Raw genomic sequence first — 16,143 nt, 5'->3', positions numbered from 1 at the left:
ACATAAATTAGTGGTTCAGGCAGAACTGTGCCAATACAGACTCTCCAAATGGATGAAGAAAAACTTCTTAAAAGTAAATGGGAATACAATGGTAAATGTAATTAGAACCATTTCCTTTTGTGGAAGACAAAGTGGTTGGGTCAAATAGGAGTAAATAATAAATAGAGAGGATATTTACATCAGGAAGGAAGGGAAACAAGGAGAATAAAGCAGCAACTCAAAGGAACACTCAAATGCTTTGAGTATTGGATCCCGTGGCAATAACTACAACTTTTAAAAGTCAGATGCAATGGCAAATCTACAAACTTTCACATGGCTACAACTGGGGGTCTCAAATTTAAATTTCTAATCCTTTTTTAAATTAATTTTGTGATGCTGCCTCTTACTGTCTCTACAGCCAATAGTGTGAAATCTCTATCCTCCAATGACCGTTTCTTGTATATCCCTCATGGTGATGCCTTCAGCCATCAGAGCTCTATGCTCTAGAATTTCCTCAAACGTCTCGGTCTCATTTTCCACAAGGGCCTATTAAAATCCAGCTCTTGTCTTTCACCCTAACATTCCCCTCTTTTGCTCAGTGTTAATGTGTTCCAAATTAGATGCTGATCAAGTATGTTGGGACATTTTATTGACAAGAAAGCATTCCATAAATGTAGTGCTGATGTTAGGTCATGTACACAGCTCTATGCACCGTGTACTGGAAAGATGTCAAAGTAATAGAAAGGGTACAACACAGATTTCAATGGTTGCTGCCAAACATAAGAAAATATAAATACAAAGATTTGAAAAATTGGATCTATTTTCATTAACATGGGAGATTCGAGTAATTTGATAAAAGAATGATGAAGAAGCCATTAGGGTTGAGAACAATGGGCATAGCTAAAACATTAAACACAAGAGATTCAGAATAGGGGGCTCAGTGAGTGACCGATAGAAACAGTGCCCACATTTAAGAGTAAGTTAAATATATGGTTAAAGGAAGGAGAAATAAGGGATAGGGACCATAGCTCATATGGAAGCCAAACAGCAACATATTTGTGTTTTTTAATTCTTATTAAACTTCTATAGGAAAGCCCTACATTAAAAGTCCTGTAGGGCTTTAGAACATTTGTTACTTGGCTAAAATGATAATGAGACAATTTTTTTTAAAAAATCAATGTTTCTAAGACAGTGTTTCTTCTGTGGACAAGTGAGTATGATAAGCTGGAGGTGCAGATGAATGCGTCACATCCCAATCCATCAGGGAAGGAAGAGTCAGAAGGCTACCAAGTGCTTTCAATTGCCCTGACAGAAGGAAATTCAAAGTTAAATTTAACACTTGCTAAAAAGTTTTGGCTTCGGGAAGAATCGTGACATCAGGCATCCGTAACCCAAGAGAGGAAAACTGAGGCAGAAGGCCGGGTATCTCTTCCACACAATCCCAACTTTTTTGGAGACACAGGTCGACTGACTGGAGAAGCTCCAAAATAGCACAATAGCAATGCACTTCAGTTCTGCAGAAAGAGAGAGGCTGAAAGGTTATATTTACATGACTTACCAGATGTGGAGCCAAGAGACTGCTGCAGGCTTGAAGTGGGGAAAGTCAGAGAAAATTACAGTAGCAACCAGGAATGAAGATTCATTTCTGTTTGGAAATACAAATGTACACAAAACTAATATTGTTGAGATATTGTAGTCTTATCACTGTTTGTACCTATTACCAAAATAGCACATATAATTGAAACATTTAACTAAGTGATTTGCCTGTATTGCTCGCAAGACAAAGCTTTTCACTCTGCTTCGGTACACGTGACATTCAATTCAATGACTTTGTGCCAAGGTCCAGTCAATTTGTATTCTTCAGCAGATTTGTAACTTTGCAATGGCATCTGTTTGATGAATAAGTGTCAAATAATTTAATAACACACATAAAAAAGTTATTCCTTTAAAAGGATTACCAGGTCCCACTTCTTACTGGCCATGGAGGTAGAGCTGTGGAATCAGCTAGTTTAAATATGTGTCTAAGAGATCCTGATCTGCAATCAAGGCCAATCAGAAATAGGCTCAGCAGTCATCACTACTACAATTGTGTGCAGATGTCAGCACTTTAATAGGCTCCGTATTTAATCCCCTTACCTCATTAGGTATTGTAAAAATGCATCCCATCCCCAATGAGTGCTTCCAGCTTTCCTCTTTTCAATACTGTTTCAGAATGTTCATTGTTGGTCATCCCATCAAAATCCCATCCCCACATCAAGGTGCCAAATCAGAGAATTAAGTACAATCCGAGTCGTTCTTAAAGGCAGGATGATGTTAAACTCAAGAGGGTTCAGAAAATATTTCCAAGGATGCTGCCAAGACTAGAAGGTTTGTGCTACAGGGAGAGTTGGATAGACTGGAGCTTTTATCCCATGTGAGTCAAACGCTGAGGAATGACCTTATAGAAGTTCATAAGATCATAGAGGACATGGATAGGGTGAACAGCCAAGGCTTTTTTTCCTAGGGTAGGGGATTACATAGGCTAAAGGAGAGAGTGGGAAGATTTAAAAGGAACCTAAGGAGCAGATTTTTCACAGAGGGTGATGAGTGTATAGAATGAGCTACTAGAGGAAGCAGTAGAGGCTCGTACTTTTATAACATTTAAAAGGCATCTGACTGGGTATTTGAACAGGATGGATTTACGGAATACAGGTCAAATGCTGGGAAATGGGACTAGGTCAGATTGGAATATCTGGTTAGCACAGACAAGTTGAACCAAAGGGTCTGTTTCCATATACAATGACTAAATCCCAACCTGATTTCTTTGGATGGGTACAGTATTCAACCTACAATTCTGCTTAGTCAATTTACATTGGAAATAAAAAATAATCTTAGCAATGAATTGAGCAGAAAGGAACCTACTTTAGTTCATTTTGGAACTGACTAGTAGTATTTTGGTTTGTCCTACTCAGGATACCAGATGTGGGCAGAGACTTGAGTTTATGAAAGATAAAAGTGTCACGCTCATTCGACAAGACAACAATGAGTAGGAACAGACACAAAACTTATGGCATGCATTTCATTCTAGGAATTTAGTTAATTTGATAAAGCGCAATGGCATTTCCCCCTCATTCCCTCCTTTGATCTCCCTTTAGCATGGGATGCCAGAGCCACACGCAAGGTCAACATTCAATACCCAGGTAATAAATTCCCCCCAGCTTGGCCACTTCTCAGGGAGTTCTTTAAACATAAATAAAAATACTTATTTATGGCATGGCATCCCTGACCAATAGCATTTCACGTTGCTAGCTACTGCCCACTTTTGTTTACTTCACTAAAATCATGAGTCAAAATTACAACCCATGCTTGAAGGTCAACAGCAAACAATTTGGAATATCAAACGGCCACTTCCCTTATGACATACTTCACATAGCACTAAAGCACATTATGCTGCTCAGCATTCCTGTTACAAAGATTCTGCACTGGGTTACTTCATTTGTCTTTCACATACTCCTCTTGTAGGTTTGTTTAGGGATAAATGATTATCATCATTATTATTATTATCATCATTATATGTATTTTGTTCTATTACACATTTCTTCCTTCAGTTCTCTCCCACTATCCATGCTCAGTCTGTGACACAGTGATGTCAACGGGCTTCATGGGTTCCATTCCTACACCAACTGACATTACCATGAAGATTCACCTTCGCAACCTTACCCCTCAGAATAAACTCACCAATCATCTTTCTCTCTGTGATGAAGCAGCCCTCTTGTCTGGTAGGACTGTGGTGACTTTACTTTTCCATTATTTTAGTTAATCCTACTGCAACTAGTTCCTCCATACAGGACAATCCTTCCAGTTCTACCGTTCCTTTTAGGTTTCCTTATAAGCAAGTTAATTTACTTAACTAGCTGTTAGACAGCTTTATTTTTAAATTGTCATTTTATGCTTATTTTCTATAATTGTATCTGTTCTTCATTGTTACCAACCAAACATCTGAGCATAGCCGAAGATAAAGGAAAGTGAAGAAGTGTAAATCTTCTCACAAGATTTCTCTCTCCGTCTTATTCGATTCAATTGTTTCCCATAGTACTACTTATACTGTCGACCACGACACTAATACTATTCTGTTTCAGGTTGAAGCAGTACTATATGAAAACCAAAATAACTGTAGGTACTGTAAGTCAGAGACAAAAACAGAAATTGTGAGAAAATCTCAGCAGGTGTGGAGAAAAATCAGAGTTTCAGTTCGAGCAACCCTTCCTTAGAATTATTTTTCTCCAGTAGTACAGTTCCTTCCTATCCCAATCCTGCTACCAGTGACCCATCTTTCCATAGTCTTTCATCCATGAAACCATATTCCTGATCTGTCCAATCCAGGTTACCATCCTCGAGCTTCTTTTCTTTTAAAAGGAATTCCTAACTTCTGACTTCACTGACACTTACTTTCTTTGTTAGGAGTACTCCTTTAACTTGTTTCCTCAACTGAGCTGGGCGGTTGCTGCAGGTTACTGTCTACCTCAAGGGATGAACATGACCCAACGTCCGTCCGTCTGTCTGTCCATCTCTCTCTCTCTCTTTGTCTCTCCCCCTCCACCCCCTTGAACTGTAAGAGCCCGATAATGGCACAGTCCCGGGCCACATGATGGCTGAATGGTAACATCTGTGTTAACTTGAATAGGACGGCTGGTTATTACAGCTATAATATCACCCGGAGATATCTCAATCATCCAGGCCAACTCCTTAGAGTCAGAGATGTACAGCATAGAAACAGACCCTTCGGTCCAACCCATCCATACCAACCAGATATCCCAGCCCAATCTAGTTCCACCTGCCAGCACCCGGTCCATATCCCTGCAAACCCTTTCTATTCATATACCCATCCAAATGAATTTTAAATATGGCTATTGTACCAGCCTCCACCACTTCCTCTGGCAGCTCATTCCCTACACGAGCCACGTCTGCGTGAAAAAGCTGCCCCTTAGGTCCCTTTTATATCTTTCCCCTCTCACCCTAAACCTATGCCCTCTACTTCTGAACTCCCCGACCCCAGAGAAAAGACTTTGCCTATTTACCCTATCCATGACCCCCATAATTTTGTAAACCGCTATAAGGATACCCCTCACCCTCCGACGCTGCAGGGAAAACAGCCCCAGCCTGTTCAGCCTCTCCCTATGGTTCAAATCCTCCAACCCTGGCAAGCACCTTGTAAATCTTTTCTGAACCCTTTCAAGTTTCACAACATCTTTCCGATAGGAAGAAGACCAGAATTGCATGCAATATTCCAACATTGGCCTAACCAATGTCCTGTACAGCTGCAACATGACCTCCCAACTCCTGTACTCAATACTCTGACCAATAAAGGAAAGCAGACCAAACGCCTTCTTCACTATCCTATCTACCTGCGACTCCACTTTCAAGGAACTAGGAAACTGCACTCCAAGGTCTCTTTGTTCAGCAACACTCCCTAGGACCTTACCATTAAATGTATAAGTCCTGCAAAGATTTGCTTTCCCAAAAACGCAGCTCCTCGCATTTATCAAAATTAAACACTTCTTGGCCCACTGGTCCATCTGATCAAGATCCTGTTACAACACCTCCAATTTTGGTGTCATTTGCAAACTTACTAACTGTACCTCTTATACTCGCATCCAAATCATTTATGTAAATGACAAAAAAGTAGATGACCCAGCACCGATCCTTGTGGCACTCCACTGGTCACAGGCCTCCAGTCTGAAAAACAACCCTCCACCACCACCCTCTGTCTTCTACCTTTGAGCCAGTTCTGTATCCAAATGGCTAGTTCTCCCTGAATTCCGTGAGATCTAACCTTGCTAATCAGTCTCCCATGGGGAACCTTGTCGAACGCCTTACTGAAATCCATATAGATCACATCTACTGCTCTGCCCTCATCAATCCTCTTTGTTACTTCTTCAAAAAGCTCAATCAACTTTGAGAGACATGATTTCCCACGAACAAAGCCATGTTGACTATCCCTGATCTGTCCTTGCCTTTCCAAATACATTTTTATCCTGTCCCTCAGGATTCTCTCCAGCAACTTGCCCAACACTGACGTCAGGTTCACTGGTCTATAGTTCCCTGGCTTGTCCTTACTACCCTTCTTAAACAGTGGCACCATGTTAGCCAACCTCCAGTCTTCCGGCACCTTACCTGTGACTATTGATGATACAAAGATCTCAGCAAGAGGCCCAGCAATCACTTCTCTAGCTTCCCACAGAGTTCCAGGGTACACCTGATCAGGTCCTAGGGATTTATTCACCTTTACCCATTTCAAGACATCCAGCAGTTCCTCCTCTGTAATATGGACACTTTGCAAGGTGTCACCATCTATTTTGGTACTTTCTATATCTTCTACATCCTTTTCCACAGTAAATACTGATGCAAAATACTCATTTAGTATCTCCTGCAGCTCCACACAAAGGCTGCAGTGCTGATCTTCGAGGGGCCCTATTCTCTCCCTAGTTACCCTTTTGTCCTTAATGTATTTGTAAAAACCCTTTGGATTCTCCTTAATTCTATTTGCCAAAGCTATCTCATGTCCCCGTTTTGCCCTCCTGATTTCCCTCTGAAGTATACGCCTACTGCCTTTATACTCTAAGGATTCACTCAAACTATCCTGTCTATACCTGACATATGCTTTTTCTTAACCAAACCCTCAATTTCTTTACTCATCCAGCATTCCCTATACCTACCAGCCTTTCCTTTCACCCTGACAGGAATATATTTTCTCTGGATTTCTCGTTATCTCATTTCTGAAGGCTTTCCATTTTCTAGCCGTCCCTTTACCTGCGAACATCTGTCTCCAATCAGCTTTCAAAAGTTCTTGCTTAATACCGTCAAAATTGGCCTTTCTCCAATTTAGAACTTCAACTATTAGATTACTTACAGTGTGGAAACAGGCGCTTCAGCCCATCAAGTCTGCACCAACCCTCCGAAGAATAACCCACCCAGACCCATTCCCCTACATTTACTCCTACACCTAACACTACAGGCAATTAGCATGGCCAATTCACCTAACCTGCACATTTTTGGACTGTGGGAGGAAACCCACGCAGACATGGGGAGAATGTGCAAACTCCACACAGTCAGTCGCCTGAGGCGGGAATTGAACCCATGTCTCTGGCGTTGTGAGGCAGCAGTCTTAACCACTGAGCCACCGTGCCGGCCTTTCTCCAATTCTGAACTTCAACTTTTAGATCTGGTCTATCCTTTTCCACCACTATTTTAAATCTAATAGAATTATGGTTGCTGGCCCCAAAGTGCTCCCCCACTGACACCTCAGTAACCTGCCCTGCCTTATTTACCAAGAGTAGGTCAGGTTTTGCACCTTCTCTCGTAGGTACATCCACATACTCCATCTAAACCTTTAACACGAGGGCAGTCCCAGTCTATGTTCAGAAAGTTAAAATCCCCTACCATAACCACGCTATTGTTCTTACAGATAGCAGAGCTCTCCTTACAAGTTTGTTTCTCAATTTCCCTCTGACTATTAGAGAGTCTATAATACAATCCCAATAAGGTAATCATCCCTTTCTTAATTCTCAGTTCCACCGAAATAACTTGCCTGGATGTATTTCTGGGAATATCCTCTCTCAGCACAGCTGTAATGCTATCCCTTATCAAAAATGCCACTCCCCCTCCTCTCTTGCCTCCCTTTCTGTAGCATTTGTATCCTGGAACATAAGCTGCCAGTCCTGCCCATCCCTGAGCCATGTTTCCATAATTACCATAATACCCCAGTCCCATGTTCCTAATCATGCCCTGAGTTCGGCGGCCTTCCCTATTAGGCCCCTTGCATTGAAATAAATGCAGTTTAATTTATTAGTCCTGCCTGCCCTGACTGTTTGACTCGCTTCTGTTCTCAACTATACCAGTCTCAGATTGATTTCTTTTCTCACTAGCCACTGGGTCCCACCCCCCCACCTTACTAGTTTAAATCCTTCCGAGCAGCTCTAGCAAATCTCTCTGCCAGTATATTAGTCCCCTTCCAATTTAGGTGCAAACCGTCCTTCTTGTACAGGAGACTTCTACCCCAAAAGAGATTCCAATGGTCAAAAAATGTGAATCCTTCTCCCATACACCAGCTCCTCAGCCATGCATTCATCTGCTCTATCCTCCTATTCCTGCTCTCTCTAGCTCGTAGCACTGGGAGTAATCCAGATATTATTATTCTCGAGGACCTCCTTTTTAAATTCCTGCCTCACTCTCTGTAATCTTCCTTCAGAATCTCAACCTTTTTCCTTCCTATGTCATTGGTTCCAATGTGGACAATGATCTCTTGCTGGCCCCTCTTCCCCTGGAGAACATTCTGCATCCTCTCAGACATCCTTGATCCTGGCACCAGGGAGGCAACACACCATTCTGATTTTTCGCTGCTGGCCACAGGAACGTCTGTCTGTACCTCAGACTACAGAATCCCCTAACACAATTGATCTCTTGGAACCCTCGTTGCATGAGAGCCAGTCTCAATAACCAGAAACTTAGCTGTTCATGCTACGTTCCCCTAAGAATCCATCACCACCCCACCGCACCACATTTTCCAAAATAGCATACTTGTTTGAAATGGGTATATCCACAAAAGACTACTGCACTAGCTGCCTACCTCTCTTACCTTCCCTGGAGTTAACCCATCTATGTGACTGTATCTGAGACTTTCTCCCCTTCCTATAACTGCCATCCATCACATACCGTTGCTGTTACAAATACCTCATTGCTTCTAACTGTCTCTCCAACTGATCCATTAGATTTGATAAGATTCGCAACCAACAGCATTTATAACAGATATAATCCACAGTAACCCTTAAAAACTTTCTTTAAACTCCCACACCTGACAAGAAACGCATATCACTCTACTAAAGACCATTTTTGCTCCTTCACAATCTACAGACCCAGAAAATAACAGTCTTATTCCTCTACAAAACACTGCCCCAGGTTAAATTAATAGTTATGGCTTATATTTTAAGTTTAATCAAATGACATATTTCAAAAAACATAATTAAGAAAGAACCCACTGTACTGCACACTTTCTGTACGTCCCACCTAAAAACAATTAACTTATCTGCTTCTGTGCTGTGAACTTCACCCAAACAATTCCTCCAAGATTAGTTGTGAATTTCACTGTTTGTTAAATTTTCCCAGATGCACTCCGATGTCCAGCGATACACAAATTCAAACAGCAAAGGCAGTAACTCTGCAGGTTCACTGCTGTGTCAGTTTCTTTCTCTCTCTCTCTCTTGCACTGTCCTCGCCACATGCTTCCTTTGTCTGTTCTTCTCCCTTTTGAAACTGCTGTTGTTTTCACATTGTTTTTCCCCAAAGTTCAGCAGTTACATTTTTGTTGGCCACTTGCTCCAAGATCTTTCTGTGAGGAGACCATTTGTTGCTGGAGAGCTAGACACTCTTAGGGATACGTCTGAGATCTAATAAAATACCTTTGAAGATGCTACTGCTACATTACACATAACAGCATCTCAACAATTTTGCGCATTGTTTTACAAATGTCTTGCTCATCTGTCTTTGGTTGTGGACCATAGTGGAGTGTGAATTTGTCCCCTTATCCTTAACCGTGCAGTGGAAACTGACACAGCATGGGGTGGTGGGACCTGATGGAACCGCCTCATAGCGGTGTTCCAGCTGAATGTCTCAGATAATCATATCTGAAGGCAGGAGCCTTCTGTGGCTATACCCATTTCAAACAAGTATGCGGTTTTGGAAAACGTAGGGAGTGATGGATTCTTAGGGGAACATAGCACGAACAGCTAAGTTTCTGGTATTGAGACTGGCTCTCATGCAACGAGAGTTCCAAGAGATCAATTGTGTTAAGGGATTTTGTCAAGTGAATGCATAATTCATCAGATTTAGGAGTCACAAGAATTTGACGAAAACATTTGGTGTTGCAAGTAGAGACATGAATAACTTCATCAGTAAGCAAATCTTCCCAAAACTTGCCCTTTCGGTTGAGTCACATTGGTGAAACATGATCGGTCTACTATCGCAGAACCGCCTTTGTGATCTCCCTTTGGTGACTAATGAGTCACTGTTGCCCAGTCCGGCAGCTTTCCCTCAAGGTGGGACTTCCCTTGGAGTTTGATTACATCCTGGAGGAAACCAACCAGAAATTCTGGATCCACACACCCACCCCTATTAATATGATCGGAGTATCAGAGGACAAGTGGATAAGGTGGTAAAGGAGGAGTGAATGCTTGCTACCTTCATCAGTCAGAGCACAGAGTACAAAATTTGGCAAGTCATGTTGCAGCTGTACCAGAATTTACGCAGGCCACATTTTGGGTAGTGTGCACAGTCCTGGGTCACCACACTACTGAAAACATGTGGAGGCTTTGGAGAGGGTGAAAAAGAGATTTATCGCTATGTTTCTTGGATTGGAGCGTATTAGCTTCAAGGACAGTTTGGGCAAACTTGGATTGTTTTCATTAGTGCATCGGAGGCTGAAGGGCAACCAGGTGGAAGCACATAAAATTATGAAAAGGTGTGGTTAAGGTGGAATGTCTAGGTCTTTTTCCAGGGTGGAAATATCAAATTCTAGAGGGCATAGATTAAAGGTGCGAGGTGGCAAGTTTGAAAGAAAATGGGCGAGAGGCAGGAGATACCTGAAACACGTTGCCAAGGGGGATGATAGAAGCGGTTACAATAGCAAAATTTAAGAGGCACTTAGACAGACACATGAACAGGCAGGAAATAGAGGGATATGGATCATGTGTAGGCAGACGGGATTAGTTTAGAATGGCTTTGTGGTCAGTACAGACATGATGGGTCAAACAGCTTGTTCCCGTACTGTACTCTTCCATGTTAAGAATTCACCACAGTGTCAGACGGAGGACTGGTGCAAGTGGTCAGCAGCTTGCAAGCCCAGTCAGACCACATGTGGAAGTCCTCTGCATTGATCTACTGCAGGCATTTTATGCAGAGTGCAATGTTTTATTACTAACTTTATTTCTTATTTTACTAACTTTTACTATGAATAACTGTAGGTTAAGGTATCCTTTTCCTTTATTTCTCCATTTCGTACCTAAGATTTGTACCTAGATACCTTGCACCTAAGATGTTGCCTTGTAGGGCAACATTGTAAACTTTTCACTTTAAATACTTCTGTACTTGAGTACATATAACAATAAACCTAATTCTAAATTCTAAGGCAGCGGTTATTAAGCCAATCAATGTCTGAAAGAGTCAGTACAAAGTACAATCCATTTGACCCTGCTATTTTCCCACATTCCTGCACTTTAAAATTTCAAGTATTTAACCAACTCCTTTCTGAGAAAGGACATTGGGATCTGTTTCGACCTGCCCGTCAGATAGTGCGTTCCAAATCCTAACCACTGATTGTATAAGAACATGGTTCCCTATGCCAACTTGGATTCGTTGCCAATCATCTCAAAGCTGTGCCGTCACATTATTGTCCCCTCATCTACTGGAGAGGTTCTCTTCATTTTGTGATTTTAAACACTTCTATTAAATCTTCTGTTAACCCTCAATATCTGAAGTAGCTTAGTCTCTCGTGCAACTGCAAACCAGTCCCTCTCCTTAATGACACTGCTGACAGAATAAATTTGAATGCTAGTTAGAGGTAATTTGGCAGCACCAGAGTGACTCCAAGCAGAGATACTCTCCACACAGCAGGCATTCACTTTCCAGAGGTGTATCATAACACTGTTGATTTATAACATACACAGATACCCTTCAGAGAGGAATCTGGCCTTTCAGGCCATCAGGTCCACTTCGGAGAGCATCACACCCAGGCCCTTCCTCCTACCCCTGTAATTCCCATCGCTAACCCATCTACCTTGCACATCCCTGGGCACTATAAATAATTTAGCATGGCCAATCCAACTAACCGACACATCTTTGGACTGTGGGAGGAAACTACAGCACATAGCAGAAACTCATGCAAAAACGGGGAGAACATGCAAAATCCACACAGTCACCAGAGACAGAAACCAAACCTGGTTTCCGGGTGCTGAGAGGCAGCAGTGCTAACCACTGAGCCACTGTACCACCTCTTAAACAATTTGCAATAATATCTACAATGTTTTCAAACCTCTCTGGCAATTGTTCTTGATATGCAATACCGATGCTGAGTAGAACTTTGTCAGGAATTTTACCAACCACATCTGCAACACAAGTTTAAAATCAGCGTATTTTGAGAAAATGAAAACTTTCCCGATTTACAGCTATGTGGAAATAAATTTTGACAGTTCTCATGTAGTTACAAAAGAGCACAGATTTACAAGATAAAATTGTCCCTTTTCCTGTATTATCACTTGGACATTTTGCGTGGGAAATGGGAAAGTTGCCACATTGGTAATATACAGGACTGCTGGACAGAGTACAGTGAGCATTTGACTGCATGTGACCTTGGAGTTCAGAGAACTGCTTGAAATGAGAAAATTTCCAATGCCTAGAATGTGCATCATCCCTGTTGCTAAACTAAAAAAAATGCAATTAAAGTACAGAATACTCTCAAGTGGACCACTGTGATGATACAGTATGGGTCTTCAAATTTCAGATTTTCAAAGATTAGCCTTGGATTGCACGTGCCTACAGTAATCATAATTCTAAATTTCTCTGAGGTTATCTCTGCAGGTACTAAGTTTTCTGTAAATAGACTGCTGCTTCACTCAGGCAGCTGCTACTGTCCTTCAGAAACTTGGACAGTGCTCAACTGGAACTGCCTTAATTTGACAGCAGTTAGCCAGACTAAAAAATGTACGCTGTGGTTTTCAGCATTAGGACAAGAAAACGTACAAAGCAAGGCACTCCACTTGCAGTGCAACTCTCAACTTTCTGTTTTTGGGTTACTGCTACATTATTAGTTTTAGAAAATGCAACTAAAATAATACACATACACAAACCTTGTTGGAAAGAAAAATGACATCTGATCTCTAACCAACACTGAATCTAGTTCCAAATTAAAAACATTAAAAGCAAACCACTAGTAATATGGCATTACAATAATATCCATGACTTGATTTGCAGGCTTAAATTCACACTTTTATTCCCAGTAATCTGAATCAAATGAAAAAAAAGCACAAGTTGTTTTTAATTTCCAACTGCCAATAACAATATTTTGCTTTTTATTAATAAAATACAAATCAAATTGCAAACAAAATTAATTTGTTGGATTGCTTTTATAACAGAACAACATAAAAACTGTACTAAATAATTTAGTTTTAAATATTTTTTCAGTCTTAGCACATTTAGGTTTTATATGTCTAACACTAAGAGTTGTGGCTGAGATCCTCATGTTCAACACAGGTCAATATTCACAATGCAAACTTATTTTGTTGGCATAATCCAACTGCAAGCCCACGTCCCATGAATGAATAAATAAAAAAAGCAGAAAAACCCCCATATTATCTGGCCCACCGAATAGATCTTTCGCTCCATCTGGAAAGCGAGTCATTAACTGTAAGCTATATATCCCCAAATAAACTAACATCTAATCGATTCTTTCGAATAATAATGGTTGTAATTGTTCAAAAAGACGATTGAGGTGAAATAGTAACCCCCCCACAGGCACCTGAACAAGCATACTCCTTTGCTTCAAGTGTGGGGAAGTTTGACTCGTTGTGTTTACATTGAGTGAGGAGGATGATGCAAGAATTGCTCAGACTCACAGCCATGTGGCGACTGCAACTTCTCCATTGCAGCGTTCCGAAAACATCCATTTACGGGCAAACCCCCACCACCCCCCGACCCAACAAAACCCAGTCAGGGGAAAGGAAGAGTCTGTTAACTAAAATCTCTCGAAAGCTGATGATCGGCCGGCTTTCGAGCTTCTTCAGAATCCCGTACACACACACAAAAAGAAGGTCGAATTAAAACGTGGCGCTTACCTTCCCCAAGCGGAAAAGGGCTTGGCTCTAGTGAAACAGCAGCTCTCCCCCCAGCACACGGGCTTTACATACAAGCGGCGACAGTGCAGTACCGAGCAATGTTCACACGCTGTCCAAAACAAAACACAAACACACATACAGACGTACACAGATACAGACACGGAAAGATATTAACTAAAATGTTGCATTGCTGAGTTCGGCCCGCCCGCGCTAATCAGAGGCGGTTCCCAGGGGCTCTGCATCATATCAATGGCAGCGTAACCTCGCCTTCTGCGTACAGCGCTTAACGTATAGGCGCATCGGCTGACCAAAATGGCTCATCAAAGAAGGAACTGAACACATTGAAAGAATGTGACAAGAGGAAATCATCATTCATCACTGGTGGCCTTTCACAGATCACCATGACTCTTCCACTCTCACAGTGAGTCCGGAAGTGGCTGTACAGCTTCCACAGGGTCTACGATACCTGGGGCAGGTGGTGGTCATGGAGAGTGGGGTGTTGGTATGGCAGTACGCTCCTTATCCTGTTTTCCCCTGGGACTTCCATTAGTTCCAGGTGACAAGTCTCAAGGTGCTCGTTGCCTTCCCGGATGCTCCTCCTCCACTTTGGACGGTCTTTGACCGGTGACTCCCAGGTGTCTGTGGGAACACTGCACTTCGCCAGTGAGGCCTTGTTGGGTATCACTGAAACACTTCCTCTGTCCAGCTTGGGTTCACCTGCCGTTTGGAAGCTGGGAGTAGAGCATCTGCTTGGGGTGTCTCATGTCAGTAATGCAGACAATGAGCCCAGCCCATCAAGCTGATCAAAGTTGGTCAGTGCTTCGTTGATGGGATGTTGGCCTGGTCAAGGACACTGGTGTTGGTGAATCTTTCTTCCCAGTGGATTCGCAGGATCTTGCACAGGCAGCGATGGTACTGCTTCAGCACCTTGTGTCTGCTATAGACAGACCATGTCTCAGAGGCATATATGAGGGTGGGAACCACCACCGCTCTATAAACCATTAGCATGGTGTCAGATCTGATGCTGTTATCCTCAAAGACCCTTCTCTACAGATGGCTGAAGGCTGAGCTAGTACATAAGAGACAGTGCTGGCTCTCTTCATTGATAGCTGTTTTGGTTGACAGGACACTCCACAGGTACTGGGAGTGGCCAACGTTCTCGAAGGCCTCCTGTGGACCTCGCAATGCTGGACCAGGGTGGTAGAGGACTTTCGTCTTGTAGACGGTCAGGGTGAGACCTGTGCTATCACATGCTTACGTAAAGGTGCTGACAATGGTCTGGAGTACATCCTCTGAGATTGCACATTCTGTGTACTGCAGCTTGATGACGTTATTTGGGATGACTTTGGTTTTGGCTTAAAGGTGGTGAAGATTGAATAATTTCCCGCAACTTCTGTAAGTTAGCTTCACTCTAGCTGGGAGCTTGTCAGTTATGAGGTGAAGCATTGCCAATATATCGAGAAGATTTACAAGGATGTTGCCAGAGTTGGAGGATTAGAGCTACAGGGAGGGGTTGAATAGGCTAGGGCTGTTTTCCCTGGAGCGTTGGAGGCTGAAGGGTAACCTTATAGCGATTTATAAAATCATGAGAGGCATGGATAGGATAAATAGACAAAGTCTTTTCTCTGGGGTGGGGGTGTCCAGAACTAGAGGTCATAGGTTTAGGGTGAGAGGGGAAAGATATAAAAGAGAACTAAGGGACAACATTTTCATGCAGAGGCTGGCTCGTGTATGGAATGAGCTGCCAGAGGAAGTGGTGGAGACTAGTACAATTGCAACATTTAAAATGCATCTGGATGGATATATGAAGGGTGTGGAGGGATATGGGCCGGGTGCTGGCAGGTGGAACTTGATTGGGTTGAGATATCTGGTCGGCATGGACAAGTTGGACCAAAGGGTCTGTTTCCATGCTGTACATCTCTATGACTTTATAACAGTGCTGGGTTGATGACACAGCCCAGCTCGACACTGATCCAAATGGAGAATGGGTCGGTGATGGAGCCATTTGTCATTACCACGATTTCCACGTCATCATGGAGCAGGCGAAGGATAGTGACAAACTTCATGTTGCAACCAAAGCAGAGCAGGATGTTCCATAATACTACCTGACTGACAGTGTCATAGGCCTTTTTAAGGTTGAAGAAGGCCTTGTGCAAGGGTAGGTTCTTTTCTCTACATTTCTTCTGCAGCTATGTGCAGTGAAAATTATGTATGTTTGCCCCTCTGTAGCCGAAAGCCACACTGTAAGTCTGGGAGGGGTTTTTCAGTAACAGGGAGGAGATGGTTGTGGAGGACCTTGGCAACT

The 16,143-nt window shown here is 42.4% G+C and overlaps 1 protein-coding gene across 3 annotated transcripts in view; it reads right to left on the bottom strand.

The window, feature by feature from the left end:
• The window catches only part of LOC140481307 (high affinity cationic amino acid transporter 1-like), a 76,499-nt gene extending 62,086 nt beyond the window's left edge, over positions 1 to 14,413 (bottom strand). Inside the window, exons 1-2 of one of the 3 annotated variants that reach the window (XM_072577279.1) lie at positions 13,839 to 14,413; positions 1,538 to 1,624 (exon numbers count right to left, since the gene is read on the bottom strand). The gene's annotated coding sequence lies outside the window, so the exon portion shown is untranslated. The remainder of the gene's footprint in view (positions 1 to 1,537; positions 1,625 to 13,838) is intronic. The other 2 variants (XM_072577277.1, XM_072577278.1) reach the window with 2 other exon arrangements.
• Positions 14,414 to 16,143: the final 1,730 nt, after the last annotated feature.

The sequence above is a fragment of the Chiloscyllium punctatum genome, chromosome 9, assembly GCF_047496795.1.
Source record: "Chiloscyllium punctatum isolate Juve2018m chromosome 9, sChiPun1.3, whole genome shotgun sequence".
Taxonomy (NCBI): Eukaryota; Metazoa; Chordata; class Chondrichthyes; order Orectolobiformes; family Hemiscylliidae; genus Chiloscyllium; species Chiloscyllium punctatum.
Note: the sequence above shows the minus strand (reverse complement) of the source record. Positions and strands in the feature narration are given on the sequence as shown.